We start from the raw sequence: 23,854 nt of genomic DNA on the forward strand, positions 1-23,854 counted from the left end.
AATAATGCAATACACTGTTATTTTTCCTGGTAAAATCTGTTGCATTGCTCTCATAAAAGGACACTTTCTATAGAAAGTGCCCTGTGAGAATCAATATTCAGGTTCACAGTCATTTGAAAAGTCAACGTGGTGATGTGTTGCGTTCAGATCTATTTTAGTGGTCTTATCATTAAACCTGCAGTAGGCAATTAAAAAGTAAGGCTTCCATGGGTACTGGCAAAGTGTGATTAAAAATAATCATCTGTCTGATGAATATTTTCCTCTGACTTTTGGCAGGATCACTCATCTGAATTTGTGCCAGACTCTACAGGAACACTGATGCCAGCAATCTAAGGATCCTCACTTTGGGTCTCAGTGGTAAGTTCTGCAGATGTCATAGTGTAAGCCACGTTAGAATTTAACTGTTTTCTGTGATGTTGCAATGAAACTGAACCTGTGTGAAAAATTAAGTATTTCCTCTTGACCAATGCAAGGATAGAGACATATAAGAACATACATTGGTCTGCAAGATATTGAGCTCAGGACAGAGGTTCTGAGCAATCTTTGTAAGACAAAAATCAGAAGGGCCTTTTTTATTGCCTTCCCTGCTAATGTAAATCCTGTCCGAAAGTTTGACGTTGTACATTTTGAAGATTGTGACCATTTAGAGAAGGGTCACAGGCTTTAAAGAGAGAGTAAAATGCACAAAAAAGGATTCAGTAGTTTCCTTTTGCTGAAACCTGGGCAATAAGTTCTAATGTTGTAAATAATTTTCCCCTCTAATGCTGTCTTTGTTGTATCTAGTCCAATTGCACAAACCTTGAGGCAGATTCCTAAATACTGCTGTGGAGACCTTCTTAGGGAAATTAACCTATATGCGTCTTGGAGCTCAGAATTTCTGCTAGAGAGATAAATTCTTTGCTTTGGTAAAAGAGAAAAGGGAGAGAGGACTCCTGAGTCTCGCCATACTTTTGCATCAATCTGGAATGCAGTAGAAAACGGTAGGTGGGTAGTGCAGAGTAATTCTTTAACAGGAAATCATGTTGGTATGTAACTGTTCAGCTTTGGGGAGAAAAAGATCCAATTTTTAGGTTGTAATATTGTCTGTGATGCTGTTTTGGTCAAAATTATTCTCACTGTTATGCCACATACCACATGAAGTACTCTGGGACCTGGATAAGGAGGAGGCCAGGGGAGACACACCACTGTGTGCTATCTTCCTTCACTTAGCATCAACTAATGGCCACTCTTAGAAGCAGGATGCAGGCGGCCCTTCAACCTCACCCTGTCCAGTCGTGCTCATGCTGGTTTTAGATCACTGTGATACAGATGTCAAGTACCACTACTTCCAAGTCCTGCCAATTCCAGGCTATTGGAAGTATATATTTTTTTGAATCGGATTACACCACAAAACCCAGCCCTCTTCTGATATGGAAACAAAACCTGTATTCAGCATTCCTCTAGCAATTCATTGTCACCAACAAAGTAGTTCAATAAAATCTCTGCTTCGATTTAAAGACACGTTCAACGACAGTGGCATTCCTATCCAATCATGCTCTTTTCAGACAAAAATTGATATAATAATGTGTTATTATGAATCCTCAAGACAGATTACATTTCATTATTGGCGAGTAACTTCTATAATGTTGGAATGCTCCTAATAAAGGACAGTATCTCCCTCAGAGCATGCTGTACTAGTGATGCTCTTTATTAGAAATAAAAGAATACAGCATTCATATCATGTTACTTGATCACATAAGCAAGGAGCAGAACAACAAATTGTCAAGGTGGGTTTTAGAGGAAATAATATGATCCTAATAACACTTACTAAAGTTTTCAAATTGTTATTTGACACTACTGAATTCTGCATGCACTGTAAGTTGAAGAGCCGAAAATCAATGCTGTTCTGACAGACAGAACTCGTGAAAGCAAGAAGCAACTGGTAATGAACTACTAGATCTTTCTCCCCTGGAAACAGAAGACATTAATGACCTAGTAAAGGAAAGCGAGACCTTCATTTTGTGTCTTATCTAAGGCAAATGAAAATCCATTATAATTCATTGAATGTGACAAAATTCCCATTCACTTCAGCAGGAACAACTTGGGTGATGAGCATTTAACCAGTAAGAAATCTAAATGGTTTTAGATTAAGTTCTTTAGGATCTAGGAGAAAAATTTGGCCAACTATAAATATATACTGGGAGAAAGAGAGTTCCATGTTCATGTGATCAGTAAATATGAAGAATATGCCTCGGTAGGATTAATGACCTTAAGGGTGTACAGATGACCAGTTCACTGGTTCCACTGTTAGGAAGTCAAAAAGTAGTTTAACATTCTGCACAGTTTAACATTCTGCGGGAAAAGTGTGTATATATGCACGTATGTATTAAAGTGAGGAAAAAGAATGTTCCTTTTTACCACATTTCTTTATCTGACTATCCTTTCACACCTCATTTCAGCCTTTATATGGTTTTTGTGTTCATACTTTACTATATTTTCTTGAGGCAAGAAAGGTTTTCAATGAGAAGTTGATGAATGTCCATATTAAATTGGATCCCCTTTTTTAATTAAGTTCATCTAAATTTAATTTTGCAATTTTACTTCAGTAAACTCATCTGACTCCAGATGTTGAAAGCGCATTGCTTATTCCTTCTCTCACGTAATTGTACCTGTGAAAGATTTATGACTTAGGGAGGCATTTCTGAACACTTTTGAGTGTTTTCAGCATATGTTTCATGGGTGGCTAGTAACATGACCAATTAGCATCCAAAAATAGTGCTCTGCACCCTGGCTTTCTTTTAGTAGCATGTTGCTTTTATTAGCTTGAACTTTAAACAAATGATGTTTAAAAGAAACATCACCAAAGCATTTGAAATTATACAGGGATATTTTATTGTGTTCTACAGAATTTTAAAAGTAAAAGAAAGCTCTTCAGAAGCTACAGGATGCTATAAGAAAAATGTAACTTAAGAATTAGTTACTTAGATTAAAGGAAGACCCAAAGCATTTCTGGGGGTTTGGGCTCCTTTTTTTCATTACAGCTGTGGTGGTGAATTGTTTGGTGCTGTCAGGATGTTACTTGAACTTGTTAAACATGGGAAATATATACTCAAGTGCTTATTGGTCTTAAAGATTTCAAAATGCTTTTACTAATTTTACTACCGTGAGCAATGACTTTGCAGATCACCACATACTTTTCATATTCTGTCATGGCTTCTGGATCAGTGTGAATGGCTCTTATATTAAGAATTATCTGGAATTTGCTCCTTAAATCTGGACGTATATTATGACATTGTATGTGACACACACAAGGCATTGTATCGTGAAGGCTCTGGTTCTCATCAAAGAAACAGATACCCTAATTGAACTTTCAGATGATGTTAAGAGAATAGTCCAACTCGAAACAAAAAGATGGTTGTATTTTTTTTTTTTTTCCTTCAAACCAAAATCACTTTCCTTGAGATATTTGTGGATGTAAGCACTTTTGGTATGTTAATTTGAAATATTTATCCATGAAGTAAACAAATCCTGTTTTGAACATTTGTGTCAGTTCAAGGCATATAGGATGCAGACTCTTCTAGATGTGATTGGCAATCTGTCACTCCAGGGTTTTTTGGAGGTTTCTCCAGAACAAGTGGGATTAGCAGTACCAAATATCAGTAATGCTAACATGAATCAAAGTCTCTGTTTTCTTCTTTATATTCCTTCAAGCCTCCATAATATAACTTGGTACTTAGTAAAGACTTCAAAGAGGTGGTGTTATTCCTGCATTCCATGTGGTAGGAAAGGGAAGGAGTAAGTAACCCAGCAGGTCCTGTTTGCATGGGAGATGTCAGTGTTAAGGCAAGCTGTAGAGCAGTGTCTTTAATGACTATCCGTAGGCAGTGGAGGAAGTCAGTCTGGGGACCTTCCTCATTCAGAGAAAGACTGTAAGCCCTGGAAATTAGGCTGCTCTTTAGTACTTAGTTCATACTTTTCTAGTGCAAGATAACCTTCTAGCAAACAGCTCACTTCTGAGAGAGTTAGACTTGGGAATGTTTCTTGTAACACGTTTTATTACCTTTATTTTAGTTCATCTCTGTTTCTTAAAAGGACTTTTCTCCATTCATCAATAGAGGGTGCCATTTTTGCGTCATTTTCATTTCCCCCAAAATTCTTTGCGATGCCAGTTTAAAGTAACTGCAATACATAATGCAAAGCAAGTATACACTCAGGAAAGTTTTAGGAAAGACACTCAAGTAGCTAATTTAATTTCTAGCAAAAGAAAGAAACATGCCAATCCTCCATTGGATGAAGCACTTCTGAGCTTTAAAGGCTTCATGTGGGAGTCTGGGTGGGACCAAAAGAAGGAACCACTTCAAAACTACAAAATGACACAGTTTATGTTATTGTTAAATTGTCAAGATTTGCTATATATTTGCTGAGATGGTAACCATAGAGGGTGTTTTCAAAGATACTAACTGGAGAAGGGTACGTTAAATCTCCACAGTCTTAAGAATGCGTAATGACTGCCTGCCAATACAGCTGAATCCTGCTGGGTAATGGGGGAATGCCTACCATGTAAATATAAAGGGGGTTATTTAGGAGACCCAGTGAGCTGTGAATTATTGCCTAGGTTGTCACAAAAAAAAAAAGGAAAATGAGTTGTGGAGAGGAAAGAACGTGTACTGAGTTCTGAATAGCTTTGTGAGACCTTTTTTGAGATAGATGAGGAAACTTATATACACCCGCTGCAAAAAAGAGATATCTGTTTCGCCAGATTTCAGATGCACCAGCCACCGAGATTACTGTGAAAAACCCATTAAAGAAACAAAACTGGGTTATTTTTATGCCTGACAAACACATGAATAGGAAGAAAAGTGTATTGTCCAATAACTGAATTTAAGATCTGTATTGATCCAGCGTGTGATGAAATCAGTGGGAATGTTTCCGCTAGTTTTAATAGGACTTTGGCTGGACCCTTGGGGAGTTAAAGAGTTAAGAGTTGGATTGACAAGGACGGTAGTAGGGAATAGATTCCAAGTCTGGCTGTTTTGTGCATCCTTGCCACAAAGCAGTTGAGATTAATTTTGTCACTTAATGCGTGGAAGCTCATAATCTGAATCCCAAGAGAATAGGCTGAAAATCTATATTGCGTACTTCTATGAGGTTTGTATACACAAACAAATTTTTAAAAGTGGGAAGAATTTCACCTAAATTGTGACGCTCATCTTTCTGTTCTCCTCAGGCACTTCATCAGACTGAGGCAAAAAAATGTCAAGGTAGTAGGATCGAAACAGCATGCTGTTTCTGTTATATTAAATTCATACAATTTCTGTATTTTCTGTTCCATTATACAATAATAGGAATTTACTCACTTTAATCTTCCTATCTCTTCAAATGGAGTATGTGAGTTTGACTATGGTGACACAAATAGCATAGGAAAGGAAAGTCACTTATGTGGGCTGTGTTAATTTTTTATAGCTAGTTCTTTTAAGGATATCCAGCTGGAAATACTGTCTTGTTTTTCAAAATTGTAAATAATTTTTCAACTTAAAGGGTTTATTTCTTTTTTTTTAAATCTTGCTTTCAGCAGAATAAATAAAATTTTATACAAACAATGACTGAATATAAGCGGAGGACTAAGGTAAGAGGACTGCTAAGACCACAGGAAACAGTATTTCTTAAGGGGTTGGCCTTGTATTTCAATACAAGTGTTTGAGATTTTATTGCTGAAAATGAACAGCTGAAATTAACGGGAAAACTAAATATTTTTTTTTAATCTACATTTGGAGGTGGAGTAGAATTCTTCAGATCTCTCAGTAATTATTAGTAAGGACTTTCTGTGCTGAGCTGAATAATTCTAAATTAAATGATTTGTTTTTCAATATGAATAAGACTTTCTGATCAGTCAGCTTACATGTAATCAACTTAAATGCAGTTTTAGAAAGAGATGAACCATGTCAGTGTAATTCCCAAGATGAGAAATGAATACCTGATGAACTTTATTCTACTGAGATAAAAAACACTGCGTTACTTTATGTTTTTTTTCGTGGTGATTCTGTTAAGTAGGACTTATTGGGTGGGTTCTTGTTACACAAAGAATATTCTCTGTATGTTTTATATACATACTTACCCTTCTTCTCTACCATAATACCCTAAATAGTGAAATATCTCCAAATATGTTAAAGATTTTACCAAAAGAACTATTTAAGAATACTGGGAATAAATTAAAGATGACAAATTAGGGTAGCCAAAAAGGAAGACTGGGTTTTGAACAGAAACAATAGTAGTCAAATATGAAATATGGACACATACTTTGGATCGTTGCCATATTTTTGGCAATGATCACAAAATCATCACAAAAGCGGATGTGAAACAATAGTCTGAAAGAAGACCCAGGCCCCAGAAAGGAGAGGGAGATTTATGGTACTAAGACAAAGTGAGGTAGTATAGAGGATTTAGTGTTAAGCGGAGTTGAATTGCCTTCAAATGGACTGTGAGATGACAACACAGAGTCAATGAGAGATCCTGGAAGGGATTGCAGGTTGTTGTTTGAATGCCTTCTGTGCAATGTGGTTTAGTCCTTAACTGTGGTGTTGGAAGAAATATAAAAAGTGGTGTTTGGGAAAGAGTACAATGTAAAGGCAGTTCAGTAAGAGTTCTTATGTGACACAATGGTGCTTCATGACTGTATGTTAAATGTGCAGAAAGAACCTCTTCCAAAACGATTCCCCTTTTAACCAAGGTCTGAACTGATCCACTGGATATCTGTGTTACGGAGTGATGTGATGTTACTGTATCCCATAAAAATGCAATAATTCGTCATTCATGAGAACTGATAATACACAGTACAGTAAACTCATTATTTTTCCCCCAGATATTCATAATTAAAAGTGCAGACAATTAATAGTAGTTTAAAAAAAGAAAAACACCACCACAAACAATCCTCAGAACCCTACTGGTCCTGCAATTGTATCTGTTACATGCTAGTGCAGAATTACTGATGAGAACATATTTAGGTATAAATAAATCTTTTATCCTCATTATGACTCCACTGTGTTCCTACAGTGAAGTCATCCACACAGAGCTGCTTATGGCTTGAAAACTTCAATAGCCTCTTTTATTTATAATAAATATTGCATACTAATGTTAACAATGTCATTGTGTGATGTCTCAATAGAGGATTATGACTTCATGTAACGTTAGCTTGATGTCTCTTCTCTCCTGTAATGGAGTCAATTTTCCGTACGAAGGAGATGAGAATCGTTTATTCACAAACCTTGTAACAAATATTTTGTGTAGATACTATGTTAAGCCAGTATTGAGGTGGCACAATGAAGCTCAAAGCCAAGAAATGCAGAGCTGAAGTGAAGTACTTAATCTTAATTTACCCATGTTGGGTGCAGTGAAATACATTTTAAAGTTAGAAATCCATATTTCCCCCAAAATACTATTTGAAGGGTGAATTACTGTATTTTCAGGTGTAATTACATATGAAGGTGTATGGAATATTCCTGAAATGCACACGACTGTAGATAATATAATCATTAAAATGATTTTGTGGTACGTAGCTGGTGCAAAGAGAGGATGAGATGTATTTATATTAATGAGCAAAGCAATCTTCCATCATCTACCAGAGACAAACAGCACGTTGGGGAATAGGGGCCCATCTCTTACAGCACTTATGCACGTGCTTAACCTCAATTACGGCATCAACGGGACTTCACTACAATCTTAAACACCGGGGGGAAAAAGGAACTAATGCATTGGCGTAAAGATTCGTATTTATATAATAATGCAAAAATATTAAGTAAACTATAGCACAGTCATTTGTGATGCATGAATATAGATATCTTGTAATATTAACATAATACAATTGGATGCTTTGCTCCTGAACGCCTTCAAAATAATTTATCTGAATGCTCATGAGAGAAGTTCAGGCTAAGATGAAAAGCATAAATCCACCTAACAGCTAACAAATAATTCACGTAACTGTCTGAAGACATGTTCAGAATGCAGGATTTTATGATAACTAAAGGGCATAATATTCCAGCCCTTATGAAAATACCAGCTCTTATTAGTGCAAGCTTGCAATGTAACATGAAAAATAGAATTAAACAAGAATTCTTCTAAACTCAAATAGAAGCTGAATCCTTTTCACTGGAATAGGACACTTCTGGTAGGAAACAGTTTCAAAACCAATGCTATCATCCCAGTTTTTCATATCTGTACAAAAAAATAGATGTCACATTGCATAGGCCAGTGCACGTACTGATGGACACTTCCTATGGAGAAAAGAATATATGATATTTAACAAGGGATTATTTCCCACTTAATCTAAACCCGTGTCTAAATTTTCATGAGAATATCGCTTCTAACTGCAGCGCAATCCTGACTGATTTGTCTGGAGATCAGTGTTACGTTAGTATTTTTAACTATGTTACATCTGTGTTATTCAAGAGCTATTATTTCATTTAGTAATTTTAGGAACTGTGAGCTAGTTTGTGGGTTTTTTCTGCCAGTATAAACTCAGAGATATTCCACTCGTGTCAGCAGTCAACTTCACATCTACACTAATGTATCTGTACAGGATTAAGCATTTGCCCTCTAGTCTATGTTTTCTAAATTTAACAGCGTATTAATGACTTTATTTGAAGTTTCCTTTTATTTTCATTAAAGGATGTGTTAATTAGAAATAATTGTAAACCACAAAATTATGTGAGTCGTGTTAGATTGAACAAAACAAAGGATGTGCATGACACCCTCTGGCTGGAAGAAATGATCTCTTCCTGTGCGCACAAAGGAAACTGGTTAGGAGCCACCTGGCATTTTAGCTGGTAGTCACTGGGATAACACGAACGTGGGTTTGAAATGTGTGTGAGATGAGGGGACCTGTGAATAAATGTAGTTTCATCTTGTATGTTGACACAGTGGGTGTCAGTGGATATCAATCATGGGGCAGTGTGCAATGATTTGGTGGTGCTCACGTGCTGTGGATGTGTTTACCTGTGGAATTTAGTACCTCCGTGGTGATAGTTCAGCTAAAAAAAAAAAAAATCTAAACTTTGTTTTGTTTAGGTCTACACTCCAAAAAGACAAACTTCTGAGCCTTTGCAGGGCTCACTGTAGGATACACGGGGTCTTCAAAATTTCCATTACCTCTGACTTAATTTTGTGTTGCTGTAGTTCAGTGGGGACTGTTCGCATCCTTGCAGTCAGGTATGTTGTAAAAGTCTGCAGCGTTGGAGCGTTTGATCATAGCTCTTCGGGACTCTCGGTGCAGACAGGGTCAGGCATAACAGTGCCTTGAAGTTTTAGCATGAAGTAAATAATCAAGAGAAATGTGAATCTCTAAACTTCAACCGGCTTTTGTATGATCTTAAATGTATTTTTAAAACAGGAAAGACACTATGTTGATTTTATTTTCATATCGTAACAAATTCTAAAGGGATTTTCCTTTGAACTTTACAAATGTCTGCTGAAATCATACAACAACGCAGCACAAAAGCTGCAGGATTTGAGAATTAAAAATTACTGATAGCAGGGAATTTTTTTTTCTGAGACTGTTTCTAGTCTGAGATGCGTTTCTAACTGGATTTCCACCTGTCATAGCGAACAAGGGCCAAAACCTCCCCACCTGTGAGGGAATTCCCCATTTATGCAAGTTCACTCTGGTTATCTTGGTGGACATGAAAAGAAGAGCCTCGATGAAAAGGTCTGAGGCTCTCACCCACCAGGTCTTTCCTCTGTTGGAGATCCATTTAAGATTTCTCCTGTCCCACACTGTGGATGTGCAGTAGCCGTCCTGCCTGGCAGCGGTGCCGGCGCTGGGCTCAGATTACAGCCTTTCTCCACAGCCTCTCTGCAGTGAAAGCTATGCATTAAAAGAGTGTTGTAAACAGATAATTAACTTCATATTTAATTATATGTCCAAAAATTGTCTGAAAATTAATGTTCCAAAAATTAAAAATGAAAAACAAATTCAAATTTTTTAGCTGCTCTCACCACCCTCATTAGGAAAACACTCCAAAAATTTGTCTCTTGAATAAATAAGCCTCTACATACATAAATAAAGGAGCCATATTTAGATTCCAGTTCAATATGCAAGAGGAATTTGGCAAATCTAATGTATTTAAATCAATTTGGTGTGTGATAGGAGAACAATGTTGGTGGAAAGGATACTTCTTAATTTTTTTGTCTTTAAAAACGTGAAGGAGAAGGAACAACGTTGGCTTTAATAAACAGAAAGGCAGTGCTTTAAATAGCTACAGCAGTGATAAGGCAAAGAGCTTCTAAATAAATGAGGCGTGAAGGTTTTTTTTTACTCCAAATTGTGTCTTCACCGGAACATCTTTAAATTTTGTGAAACAGAACAGCAAGATATTTCACTTTTGAGCAAGGAAGCAGAGTCTTGCCATAATGGAATAGGTACCAGATCCCTAAAGAAGACAAATAACAATATCTAAAACACTTTCACCTTTACCAAAGAAATTTTATATGATAGAAGTAATTTTGATTTTGCCACAATAAAAGAACATAAGAATTTGGAGTTTTGACAAACTGTTCTGATGACTGGGAAGTTTGCCTTTCAAGTGTGTTTGATGTCATATTCAGTTCATTTTGCCAAGATACTTTATGCCAAGTATTGCTATTAAATCTTTCATGTTGTAAAGATTTTTGTCAACAGACACACAAGGATTGGGTTTTAAGTGGAGTTAATCATTGAACTTGGAGAAGAGAAACACTGGGGGAGTATTTCACTTACACAAACAAACCACCATGCAAGCTTTAGCCATTTCTATAATTATTACCCTGTTTTCTGAATGGCGTAGGTAAAACATAAAATCTAGCTCCCCCTCTGATCTCTTTTCATGTTTGCCTTGTAGAACCTATTAGAAGAAACAGATAATTAACACAGAAAAGCCATGAATTTGCTGCAGCTGCTGGTGTATCAAATCTTTTGAAGTCTACTTTAAGCAATTATATCTGAGCACTTCTGGAAGTGTAAGAAATGGCACAAAGTTTTCTAAGATACTATTTTTCTCTATTTCAATTCTTGTGAATTCTGTATAGTGTTACAATGATAGATAAAATGTTAATCCATTTTGCTTCAAAAACCAAACCTTCAGAGGAAAAAGGATACCCATAGGATAAAGTAGCAGCCTGCCTTTTTCCCTGCACCCTCCAGCGTGTCCAAAACAGTCACAGTTTTAAATAATATTTTTAATTGGTGTTTGTGGCTTCATTTTACTATTTGATTTACATTGTAAATTTGGGCATCTCTTAAACACGAAGGTAAATAAAATTGCAAAGGTGTGATTCACTGTTTTTGTTATTACTGTGCACTCAGCTCTATGTAATCACTGAGCCAGATTAACCCTGTAATGGGAGCTGCTAATATTTGTAGACATTTGGCAAGTGATCCCTTTCCATACCAGAGAGGAGATTTAAGGGCACAGTTGTGCGTGGATAATACTGAGCAATGTTTAGCAGATATTACTGTGGTATTACTGAAACCCTAGCTTATAATTCTTAAAGCAAGATCTACCCTTCATCGCCAAAAGCAATGAGGTGTGGTAGTCAATTGTGATTGGGATGTGGGAGAGAAAATCTGTGGCACAATCCAAGATAAGAAATAGATCAAAGCCTGACAACAGGGCAGCTCATGCTACCTAATGAAGCTCTAGTTCCTAATGAGTTTGTCCTCCTGAACCATGGAAGATAATGGATCTATGCAGTTCTGGACTTCTTTCCCCATTTCACAGAGCCTGTGTCCAACAGGGAGGCACTATGGCATAAAAGGATGACTGCCATTTGCTATTGCTGACTCTTCACTTAAAATGATTTGTCCTTGTATTTCTTGTTTTCCATAGTAATCACTCCCATAACTCAGTGTCCAATGGCATCTGGCTGTGAAAGTGACACCTACGCTAGGGAATGTGTCTAGAAAAAGAGCAGACAGCACAACGGCTGTTGCTGAAGTAGCATCACCCCCAACAGGTTTGTAGCACTCTATCCCCAACAGTGACAAAACCTTAGAGCACGGAGCACAAAGTTAACATGCTGAGGCTCATGGTTTACCAGGGTCAGCTGCAGGCCAGCCCTAGGATACGTTGTGAATAAGGTGGTCAGCAGTGGTCCTGTCTTCCTTAACATCTATCTGATCTGAAGGACCATGGAGGGTTGAAGTTCTAGGTGGAAACCCACTTGTTGTTTAGGAACGAGTGGCAGGGCACCACAGAGCAGGCTGATGTTCGTTGCCTTTCTTTGGTATGCTAATAGCTCCTTGATAAAGCTGGCATGCAGCAGAGATGGTTTGGCAGCGCAACACAAATATCCCAGTATGAATGCCACAAGTAATCTTTCTTCCCAGATGATGAGACTTTTACAGGAACTGTTCTAGTCTGGCCTGGCAGCACCCAAAATAGATTTTCCCACTACTCACTTTGGCTGCTGCTGTTTCTGCTTCAGCTGTAAGGCAGCGTGTTAGATGTACAGAGGCTGCACCTCTGTAGAGCCACAGGCAAAAGTCAGGCAAAGAGCAAGATATCGGTTCAGAAATTCCGAGGCCACTTAGAGCTTCCTGGAAATACCAGAAGAGACGTAACAGTGGCTCTTCCATGATTCTGTTTCTTGTTATTTTGAGGAAGGTGGTGTGACTACCTTAAACTTCAGGAGTGTGTATAAAATAGTATAAGCAGCAGCTCTCAGAGCTGTTTTAAACCTTTTAAAAGTTGTAGTAATCACAAAGAATTACAGTTAAAAAAATCCTTTCGGCAGAGACATGTCTGTTGCGAGTACTTAAAAATAGATCCCAGAACTGAAATTTCCAAATATAAAGTTTTATTTCAAAATAAAACGGTTTGGCACAGATTTTTCTTGAGGAAAGTGATTAATTAAACTCCTTTACTAACCTGCTTCTGCTGTAAGGGCAGTGCCTGGTGTGGGAAGGTGGGTGGCTCCAGCAGATGGAGCTGAAGAGAAGCAGGATGAAGGGAGAGATCCTGACTCCTCTGCCCACCAGCAGACAGGAGCTGTGGCTTGTGTGAGCCCTGGGGCTGGAGTTTAAGGAGTATTTCTTTGGAGGGAGTTACCCATGGACTCCTGCAGCCTACACAGAACGACTGTTTGTGTGGCCTGTGTTAAACAGCAGAACCTATGCGCTTTTAAAAGAAAGGAGAAAAACATTACAGTTCACTACTCAGTCTCACAGGCATCTGTTTTGGGAACGGTACAAAAGCATAATAAGGAAGATGCAGGAAATATCTATTTGTTTGGGGGTTTTTCTGACCCGGGAGCATTTTCCTTCACTTACGTGATGTGGTCTTAAAACACTTACTTTAGCCCATGCAGGGAGGGCACCGAGGCACAGCATGTGGCCAAGGCTCCTCCAACTGTCACTGCTGTGAAAGGAGACGCTTATGAATGTAAATCCCTGGATTGAAGTCTTGAGAAGCCCAAACAAGTGGCCTTGTGCCCTTGTGAGCCCACAGACATCAAGGCTTGGGTCCATCACCAAGACCTGTTACTGTTATTTTTGTGTGTACCGTACCATTCAGATGTCCAGCAGATGCAGCAATGCCGTGCTGGCGTATGTGAGGAAGGAATATTTTTCTGAACAGAAGTGGTAACAGCTGCTCTGTAATGGCTCTGAGTTACCTTAAACGAAAGCCAGAGAAAATGCAATGTGTCCCTTGCTTGTAAAGTCCCTCTGAAGCTTTAACTTCATGCACATCAAAAGATTTTACTCTCCAAAAATTACTCCTCAGTTAAAAAGAGGGATGATGCCCTTTGCTGCTTTTGCCTGGAGCCCAATCTCTTCTGACATTCCATAGCATCTGCGGCAATGCTCTACTTAATGCAAAGAACATCTGGCTGCCTGCAGTTCTGGGAAAGAAGTGTCAAAAGTGTCATAGACATCCTTGAGCAAAGAAGGATCTTCACTTTTATTACACAGAAGTGTCAAAAACAGCATTATTGAACATTAGGATGCAATTTGGCACACAGAATAGATGTGACAAAGCTTCTTCTAGGAAATTGCTACTTAACATTATTTTTTCATGGTTTCAAATTAGCATTTAAAGAAAAAGAACAAGTGGGGAGCAGCCAGGTAGCCCTGACAATGAAAGATCCTAGCATTTCTTTTTTGGTCTTACTTCACAACCTCATTGCTGTCTACTGAGTGACTGAGATTGATGAAACCATTGTCATCATCAGTGAAATGCACTGCATTGATCCAACCTCACTCACAAATCCAGCCTATGTGATGCACCTAATTTGGCATAATTGAAAGTTCCAGCTCTGGCAGGTTACTGAGCTGAACTCAGGACACTTGTTATAGTTTTATCCTCGGAACAGGGTCAACTCTCCTGATCAAATATGATGGCTTTGTGTCACACTCTTGATTGCTTTTTCATGGTTTGTGTAGGATAAACACAGGCTTTCATATTTTGATTGAATTTTTATGGTGGACAGGAGATAAATTATCACCTCTTCATGCTAAGTTTTGGGGGTTTTTTTTAACTCTGATTAGCCCAAAACGTGGGATTGAGTTCTCATTTCTCACTCAAATACAATTCTACTAAGAAAATCTTCAAATCAGAACAGCAAATGTCTTTAGATAAGGATGGCAGTGTGATATTAATCACTAAGTATTTAATTTGCAGAGGAAAATATGGCAGTAGTTAAAACTTTGTTGGAACAATGTTGAAGGTGATGTTCCTCTCTTCTGTTACCACATCTCTGTTTCCCCATCTTCCCCTCTTTATCCATTTTCTGCTGTTCTCTCCTGGAGCTTGAGTGCTGCAGGCGAGATCTCAGGCTGAACCAAGTTTGATGCCACGGAGTTAAGTAAACTCAAAGGTCAAACGCAGTCAGAGAACAGAGAGGTCGCAAAAAGACATGCAGACAGGCATCAAGAGTAGATTGGCAGCTTCTTAGTAATGCCAAGTGTTTCAGCTGAAATTCCTCTGAACAGGGTCCAATTTCCTGATGAAAGTTTGTGCCTTCAGGAAAGTGGCCATCAGGCCATTTGCTTCATGCTTTGAGATAGACATCAAAATCCCATGCCACTCTCAATATGTGTGGTTCATGTGAGCAGTGCAGTATGGATGCGCATGTGTAAAAATAGTTTCTCACACGGAAAAACAAACACTGGAGTGTTTAGAAAAAGATTGTTTCTTTATAGAATCCGTTAGGCAAAGCTAGGAGTTTAAGTAGGTCTTACAAGCTGTGTAATTGCTTTGTTGGCCCTTTGCTCACTGTGAAGTTAGCAGCGTATCTTTTCTTTTTCTCCCTGTTTTTGCTGTTAGTAAGTCAGCATATCCCAACAGCTCCCATTGCATCCCGTTCCAAATGCAGGTCAAAATGCCAGCTTTCTAACAGTGAACATCATGTATAATTTATCATAGAAAAAAATACTTGATAAAATCTCTGCAATAGTTTCTTCTTGCTTTGTTATTTGGATAAATGGAGGTTTTTTTGTGATTTAGGGGTTTGTTGGTTGCTTGAGTTTTTGGGGGTTTTGGAAGCATACCTTCCATCAGCTATAAAGCAAGCACCAAAATGTAGATGTACTGGTAAATAAGGTAAAGGACAACTGTGGTATTGTGGGACACTGGCTTGACACAACCTTTTTGTGATGGGTTAGTACACCTTAAATTCTGAGTTGTTCAGAAGTGCTTTGTGGGGAAGGATTTTCACAAGCAACACAGAATTGTTCTGAGTTTGGTGATGCAGCATTTTTTATGATGGTGAACAAAACGGTGAGTTCAGATAGGTGCCTTATTGAAAGAGTGTAAGATGGATAAAAAGCAAATATTTCTATAAAGCTTAAAAAAATCTGGTGTTTGGGCATATGCATAGAAATAGGAGGTAGGTCTATATCAAATGCATAACCCTTCAAAAATAGATGTCTACTGTAGGCTAAAGGGAAACGACAAGCCATAATGCAATAGTTCTGGTTGTTTTGCATTTTGTAAGTCTTTCAAAAGTTTCATCCTAGCAGCTTTTAAAACAAAACTCGCAATTGACAAATCCCACTGGGTTCCTATTTATAGTATCTTAATTTTCAAAGAAAGCAAATCAGGCAACTCTTTTTAACATGAATAATATTGCTCCCAGCATTCTGCCCGCAGCCCACACATTGTGTTTTTTGGCAAGATTGTGGCAAGTAAAAAAAATAAACAGCTCTTTTTAATATTTTTTTTTATACATAAGCTATTACAGTCAACACTGACACAGCTGGCAAAGAAACTCAGTGAAAGGTAAACATTCTGCTCGAAATGTAATATAACATATTGTTGTGTTTGGTTGTTAAAATGTAATATTCCTGAAAGAATACTTTAAAAGTAAGTTTGTCTCTTTTATTATTTTTTTTTTCAGAATTTCTGATATATCACTGTCTGATTTAAAAAATAATAATCTTTTAAAAAAATGACACTTAGGATACTGGATATTTCAGTCAACAGCTTATTGAATTTTTTAAAATATTCTTACCAAAAAATCAGGAAAGAAAATGAGGTATGATGTTTTATCCTTCAGCAGAATGTAATAGTCTGAGCTAGTAAAATCAATTTCTTTTAATAAAATTCTGTCAAAAGCAGGAAGTTCAATAATAAATGTCTTCAACTATTTAAAAGGAAGAAAACTCCAACAGAATCAAGATTAGTTGGTGACTTGTTTCAGCAACAAAAAAAGATTGCCGAGTTCCTTGACCTAATTACTAGGAGCATGTTTGAAGTGAGACTGTGGAATTGCATATATTTCACCAGAGAAAACGCATGAAGGTAAAGTTCTTTTAGGTAAGGACTATAGGTAAATAATTATGTTGAGTACATCCACAAGTTCTCAAGGTACTTTTATTTTTTTAAAAATTGTGACTTTGTGTGATTGCTTATGATTGAGATGCTGCACTTCAAAGAATCATAGAATGGTTTGGGTTGGAAGGGACCTTTAAAGATCACCCAGTCCCACCCCCTGCCATGGGCAGGGACACCTCCCACCAGCTCAGGCTGCCCAAGGCCCATCCAACCTGGCCTGGAACACCTCCAGGGATGGGGCAGCCACAGCTTCCCTGGGCAACCTGGGCCAGTGTCTCAGCACCTTCATGGTGAAGAAATTCCTCCTTATGTCCAGTCTAACTCTGCCCCTCTCCAGTTTATACCCATTGCCCCTCATCCTATCACTACAAGCCTTTGTGGACAGTCCCTCTCCAGTTTTCTGTAGGTCCCCTTCAGATACTGGAACACTTTATTCCCTGTTGGAGGCAAACGCAGAGGCAGCCAAGCAGAGCTGGGTGCGTGCAGGATCCTGGTGCTCTCTTCAAGGCTCTGGAGGATCCTTAGCAAGAGGTCATGGTGCCTGTGTGATGCAAACCCCACCTCTGCCCCACACTGTGCTGGTGTTTACGGGACAGCTTTGTGTCAAGTCTGCTTAAATAAAGAAATGCAGAAAGCAATCAGTATAACCATTGTGGAGCCTTGTGCACGTATTATAGCTACATGCTCTTCATATTGTGTGACAGCGCAGCAGTTATTGAAAATCCTGGTTGATGTTTGCTGGCCTGACGTGTAAGAATATGAGAAGTGTGGTTTTGTGCTAGCTGGGCGATGGAAGAGCATTCTGTCCATGGCCATCTGAGTGTCCTCCAGAAGTGGTGTCCCTGGCAGCTTGCCTGTCATACTTAATTACCTCTGAAAGGAATTTTTTAAAAGATTCAACTTTGCCTTTTACTGATTACCAGTGCTTCCTTGGTATTGGGGTCTTCCAATTCCCAGTCGTTTCTCCTTCTCTCAAACTGAATTCTAAAAAGGGCAGGTGTGCTGCAAAGTAGATATCTGCCCTTTCATTAATCTAGTAAGTAGCCCTCTGGGTACGGAATTGATGTATATGGATTTGAGTTTATAAAGGCAGCTGAACAGTCATTTTTAATGTGTATAACATTAGATGAAGAGAAACATTTAAAGTTTAGAGCAATCTCCAGTAGAGAGGGAAATTATCTGATGAATCCTATTGTTGATCTTGGAATGTGTTTCAGATGTGAGGTGTGTACTTCATATTACCCTCAAGGCGGTTAATAACAGCTGAACAAGCATTGACTCTGCTGAAGTCAGTGCAGTTCTATCAGTGTGAATCCAGGGGTGGCGTTGTCTTTACGTTTAGTCACAAAATAAGTTCCAAATAATCATGTAGCAAAAGCAGTGTAACAGAAACAATCTAAGCCCTAATTTTCCAGTCATTCGGATCTGTTGCACCAGCACAGTTGTGACCAGGACAATTGTGAACTTCATTTGTCCTCTCTGACCAGGACAAATATAATGCAAAAGATCTTGATTACATAGAGATTCTATTTCCAGTTGGAATTACCACAGTTAAAACAGGAAGAGAACTTTGGGGGGGAGGAGCTAATCGTGGAATTTTGTCTGACTAGACTTTCAACAGCCTGTGCTCTCTCTGTTCTTGGAGGTGATTGTACCTGGCATCTTATTATAAAAATAACAAAAGATGAGGAGCATGATGTATTTCGTGTGAAAACTCAGTTACCCTGATCTGATCCTCATATAAGAAAAGAGAGGAAGCTTTTCCAGGTTCAGGAGGTTTCAGTACAGTCTAATTTATTACAATGTAAGTATTTGGGAGCATCCCATTAAGCAGTTTTCTGTTGGTTCCTTGATCTCATAGATAAGCCCCATGCAGCTGTTCCAATGTGTGTGTTTGTAGATTTGAGAAGATTCACGTACTCCTGACTGGGGCCAGTGTCTTGCTGTTCTTACTCAGTTTTGGAGCAAGGTCCTCGCCAAGTGCAAAACCCACAAATGATGATAATAAAGTGAACTATGTTGTATCAATCAATTACACTGTAGACCCTCCAGGATCTGTACAAATGAAAATTCGCTGTGCCCTTATCTACGGAATTCTGCACATCATTTTCGGAAAGGCTGTAGAAGATCTCCATTGGTTTTGCTTTCACATCTTCTACTGACCAAAAATGGGTTCCTCTGATCTTTTGGATCTCTTCAACATAAGCCTCAGTCAATATTGAAAAGCTTCCATTGTGAATTTCTTCAGTTTAACGAGAAACTTGATGTTAACTCACTTTTCATTCTTGCACACTGACATTTTCCCACTGAGGGCAAGAAAATATCTGTATTTGAACATGCATCCACTCGTACTGAGTGAAGCAACCGAGTTGAGCCTTGTTTCACTCTGACAGGGTAGGACATATTCTATAACCATCTCTTTGTCTCTCCTCTCCCACTCTTTGTTCCTAAGCTATAGGGTTAGTCTTGGGTTTTTTTGTGTGAAACCTTGTATGTTCATCTGCTCTCTGCTAGTGTTCTTAGCAGCACCCATAGTCCTATACACAGCAGAAGGTCATCTCTAGTTGGTATATCCCGATGAGCAGATCATCACTTGTGGCTTTTCCCTGAGCGTGCACGTGCCTGTGGTGGGCTTCCAGTCTAGTCCAAAGTCAATAAGAGTAGAAGTGCTATGCTACACAATAACTTAAATCCTTTGTGATATACAGAACTGTTGTTAATATGGACCTGTATTAGGCCCATGTAAAATGAAGCTAATAATTTTATGTCCATTTGAAACGAGAGGGGTGGAGGGTGAAGAAAAGAGAGAAAATGCAAGAGATCAGTGTTTGCGTAGCAGAAAAAAGACAGCATCTGTAGGGAGAAAATTGTAATTCCAAGGTTTTTAAGACTATTACAAAGAAGTGAGAATAAAAATAGAGGTCAAAAAAGCAATAAAAATCTATAAACATTAATTCATAGCATGCTTTTTTTGAAGTATATGACATTTTTTTCCACAAACCCACTAATAGGGTTCTAAATATGAGTAAGAATAGCGAATTGCTTTTTCCATCTCTGAGATCTATAGCTTCACCTTTACACTTGAATAAAAACATTAACCAAGAGGCGATATGTATTTCGTTTATGCTCAGCCTCGGGAATTTTTTAGTTGAAATCAATAATTAAAATGTTTATTAGCCATTGTAAGTGTTACAAATGTAACTCTGTTAAATACAGCGGTACATCTATCTCAGAAAACTGAGATATTTATGTCCAGATCTCTTAGCCAAGTAACAGAATTTTGGAGGAGAGTCAATGTATAACCTCATATTTACTGTGTAGTTACTGTAGGAGATCGAGACAATTTGGTATCTTTTCATTTTCTCTGCATAATAGACAGCAGTAGTTGTTCTTAAGAAGAAAGAGATTCCCACAGGGTTTAAGTGTTATAGCAAGCATGGAGTTGAACATGAAAGCTTCTAAAAGATCACAGAAGAAATGTACTAAATGATTGCAGGAAGTAGAGCTTTTGGTGCAACCAGAACTTCAAATGCTCTTCTGAATTAATAAAAGTCTCTGATTAATCAAAATAACTATCTGAGGTTGCATATATAGTCTTATGGATGCATATGGAGCAAGCCATTTTGAGCATCTATTTGAAAAAAGAAAATGAGGCCTTAGTATTAAAAGATGTGTCTTGGCTTCTAATACCTCCGCTGTTGTCTATCTCTTTCTCTGCTGCTGTCACTGGTGCTTACGAAAGAGAAGTGTTATTTTAGAAATTTCATGATGAATTCACTGAATGCTATTTCAGTGTCGAACGTGCAAGGTATCAGTACGTGAACTGATATTCGAACTGAGTGCATGTTTTGGGTAGAAGAGAGATAGTGTGCTCATACACAGTACTGTGCTATAGAGGACCAAAGGTTAAATAGACCCAACGCTTCTGTTCTCTTCCCGTGGCATCTTGGCCAGGAATGGTTTTATTGCTAAGGAATGAAGACACAATTCTTGCTTGTTAGGCTCTTGGGATTGTAACACTGAGTATAGTTAAATAAGCCTAAAGCTTTTGGAAGCTGAGAAGCTTTTCCTCAGATATCCAGAGAAATATAAAACTGTTTTTATGTTTTTCAAATTTCCCTTAACTGTTCAACAAAATGCAGTTTCCTCTTTTTGCTTCCTCTGAGCATCCCTAGCTCTGAAGCGGAGCTGCACATCCAGCTGGCAAGGTGCTGGCGTGGGAGTGCCACTGCTCCAGCAAGCTGCTGCTGTCTTTTGTCTTCTGTGGCAGTCCCTTACCGAGAGTCAGTCGAGCTCTGCTGGATTCTTCCTCCCAGACACAGATCTAAACCCACGAGCAAAATAGCTCAAAATACTATGTTGGCCCCTTGCTCTTCTCCTTACACTAGCAGGGCTAGCTTGCAGTACTTCATTCTCACATGCATCTCTATTTTTCACTCCTAGATTTCCTAATAAAATGCCTTACTTTAATGAGTAGGTGAAATTCTCCTCTTCTCTGAATCTCTCTTCAAAGCAATGTCTGCTGCTATACCACAGGAAGCCCTTTACACCCAGGGGCAGCAGAGGTTCTAGGATAACCAAAAGGAAGGGTGGAGATTTTGTTAAAAACTTTCAGACTACTTTGGTATTAATAAACTGTGAAATAGCTATTTCATTAGCTTACATTTTTTTCTGCACATATTTATTACTCTTCATCGTTCCCTCTTTCTGCTTCTCATAGCTATTTGTTGCAGCTTGCTTCAGATTAAAGTGTTAACTCTGAATAAGCCTTATATCTTCTTGCTCACTGACCTAGCAGAGTGAAGCCAATGGCAACATCCACATCGCTGCAAATAATAGTCATCTTCCTCAAAGAAGGCATAGGCAAGCAAAATCCTTCTCACTGTAATCACCAGACATATGTTTCATACTGTAGTCCATCATATTTCTTAGGAATTATATTCTGTGGGCTGTAGTTTAATATGCACTTCCTAAGATAAAGCTATTATCCTATAGGCCAAATGAATACATCCACGTTTTAAAAGGAAACTAATCATTTGGATTTAAACACACGGTCTTATGTTTGTAAGAGTGGAGAAAATTGAGTCTAATAGGGAACCCATGATTATCCGTCCAGTGTAATAAATGCTAACGTGTAATAAATGCTAACTACTAATTTCTAAAGGCGATCCCGAACTTGCAGTAATGTGCCCTCTAGTTTGTTCTCATTTATGGAAGTGATAATACAAATAATAAAATCTCTACAGCTCCGTGTGTGGGCTTTGTCTGAGCTGTGATCAGAACTGGGCTTTTTGCTTGTCCCAATACTAACCAGCCAAAGTTTCTGACTGACAGGGACTTCCTTCAAGTTTTGTGAAGGACTGGTGGGCTGGAAGTTTGCTGTGCTTCTGCACAATTTGTAGTCAGTGGCTCCTTGTAGGAAGCAGTGATGGGTTGAATTTTGTAACCCTCAATTACACACAAAACACTTTTTAGTGTTTAGCACAGCTAAAAAGTCAGCTATTTTGAGACTGATAAAGGATAATTATCAAGGAAGAACAAGTTATTATTTCTTTTTTTCTTTTAATTGCTAAAAAATTTAGCCAGAAGGAAGAAAAAATATTCGTAGTGTACAAAGGCTGAGATGAGCGTTATTTTTAATAAACACTCTTCCCTTTTTTTTATCTCAGCTATAAAGAATGGGCTTAGTGTAATGAGGGAAAGTAGAAAGCCGGTAGACTTAACTGTATTCAGGATACGTTGTATGCAGACCGCATACACGCAAAAGTATTGCAAAAACAAACAAAAAAGCCCCAGAAATTCTAACAATAATTCATCATTAATAATTCTCAGCTAAAGGAAGAAAGCATATCTGGTGAAACTACAAGTTAGGAAGGATGATGCGCTTCTGCTCTGCCAGGTGGGAAGAAGATGGAGCTTGGATCTACCACACCTTTCCACAACTGGCTTGGAAAGTGCAATGCTGTGTGTGAAACAGCCAATTTGCCAGTGCCTTCCCATGTAGGGTCTCACTTGACACTGCACAAAAAGGAAGCCTTTTATTTACATTAGAATAAGAAGATGGGACCCCAAAATATGGTGAATTCACCCTATATGTTAGTCTAACCAGATCAGAAATATCACAGGAACTCTTTAGGACAAAAAAAAAAAAAAGACATCTGTTTTCTTGAACATTGATGCCCAGTTTTAAGATACCATAGCAGGGAGAAGCTCCTTCCGGCCTAATTTTGTCTAGGTTATCCCCATATGGACCTCTGTGCCCTGAACTTCTCGCCCAGCAAGAGTCAATTAAGTTTGCAAGTTTGATGAGGGAGGTACTACTCCTCATAGGGCACTGGTGAGGACTGGGACTTTTCAGTATTACAGTAATACAAATAATACATTATGTTAGGAGGCTTTGAAAGAGAAATGTTTGACTGTATTGAGCAAGTAATGATGTTTGATGTACCTCCAAGGTGGCAGTCAGTGGGTGAGCCTTGCAAAACTCAGCTGCTTCTCTCTGGGCAAGTTTCCGCCTTGTAAACAGCGCCTTTGTTTTCTGTCTATGTGGGCTCTGACGCCTTAGATTTCCCTTTGATGTATGAATGAATCCAGTGCTTCGAAACAAAGCTCAAAGTAGAGCTGGAAAAGCATTGAGGGAGAGAAGAAAGAAGGGAAAAGGAAAATATGGTTTTGAATATCCCCATTAATAAGGTTAGTGAAACGATGTGTGTACAGACAGGATAATTGTGTGCTTGCTGTTTGTGCCCATTTGGAGTAGCTGAGGCTTGTGGATATGCTTGAGGTTGCACGAGGCTTTTTCTGTTTGCTAGCACCTATGTGCGTGTGAGCAATGGCAACATAAACCGGTGAAAATTATGACCACTGACTCACTGACCACAAAGGCACTGATTTGCATTGACTATTTGAAGCGTGCAGTTGTGCAGACAGCGCATGAACGGCAACAGCGGAGCTGTCTGTGAGCAGCTCAGAGGCAGAAGTTTGTTTATGCAAAGCATCTATCAAATCACTCAATGCAGCAACTAATTCAGGTGAAAACAATAATCTGGTCTTGGACAAACTGCAAGCAGACA

General features: G+C 38.5%; 1 protein-coding gene across 1 annotated transcript in view; it reads left to right on the plus strand.

Annotated features, from left to right (window-relative positions):
- Positions 1-276: 276 nt before the first annotated feature.
- Positions 277-23,854, plus strand: part of SEMA6D (semaphorin 6D) — a 136,441-nt gene continuing 112,863 nt past the window's right edge. The window contains exon 1 of the mRNA XM_054077357.1: positions 277-357. The gene's annotated coding sequence lies outside the window, so the exon portion shown is untranslated. The remainder of the gene's footprint in view (positions 358-23,854) is intronic.

This window comes from Cuculus canorus, chromosome 12, assembly GCF_017976375.1.
Source record: "Cuculus canorus isolate bCucCan1 chromosome 12, bCucCan1.pri, whole genome shotgun sequence".
NCBI classification, from domain to species: Eukaryota; Metazoa; Chordata; class Aves; order Cuculiformes; family Cuculidae; genus Cuculus; species Cuculus canorus.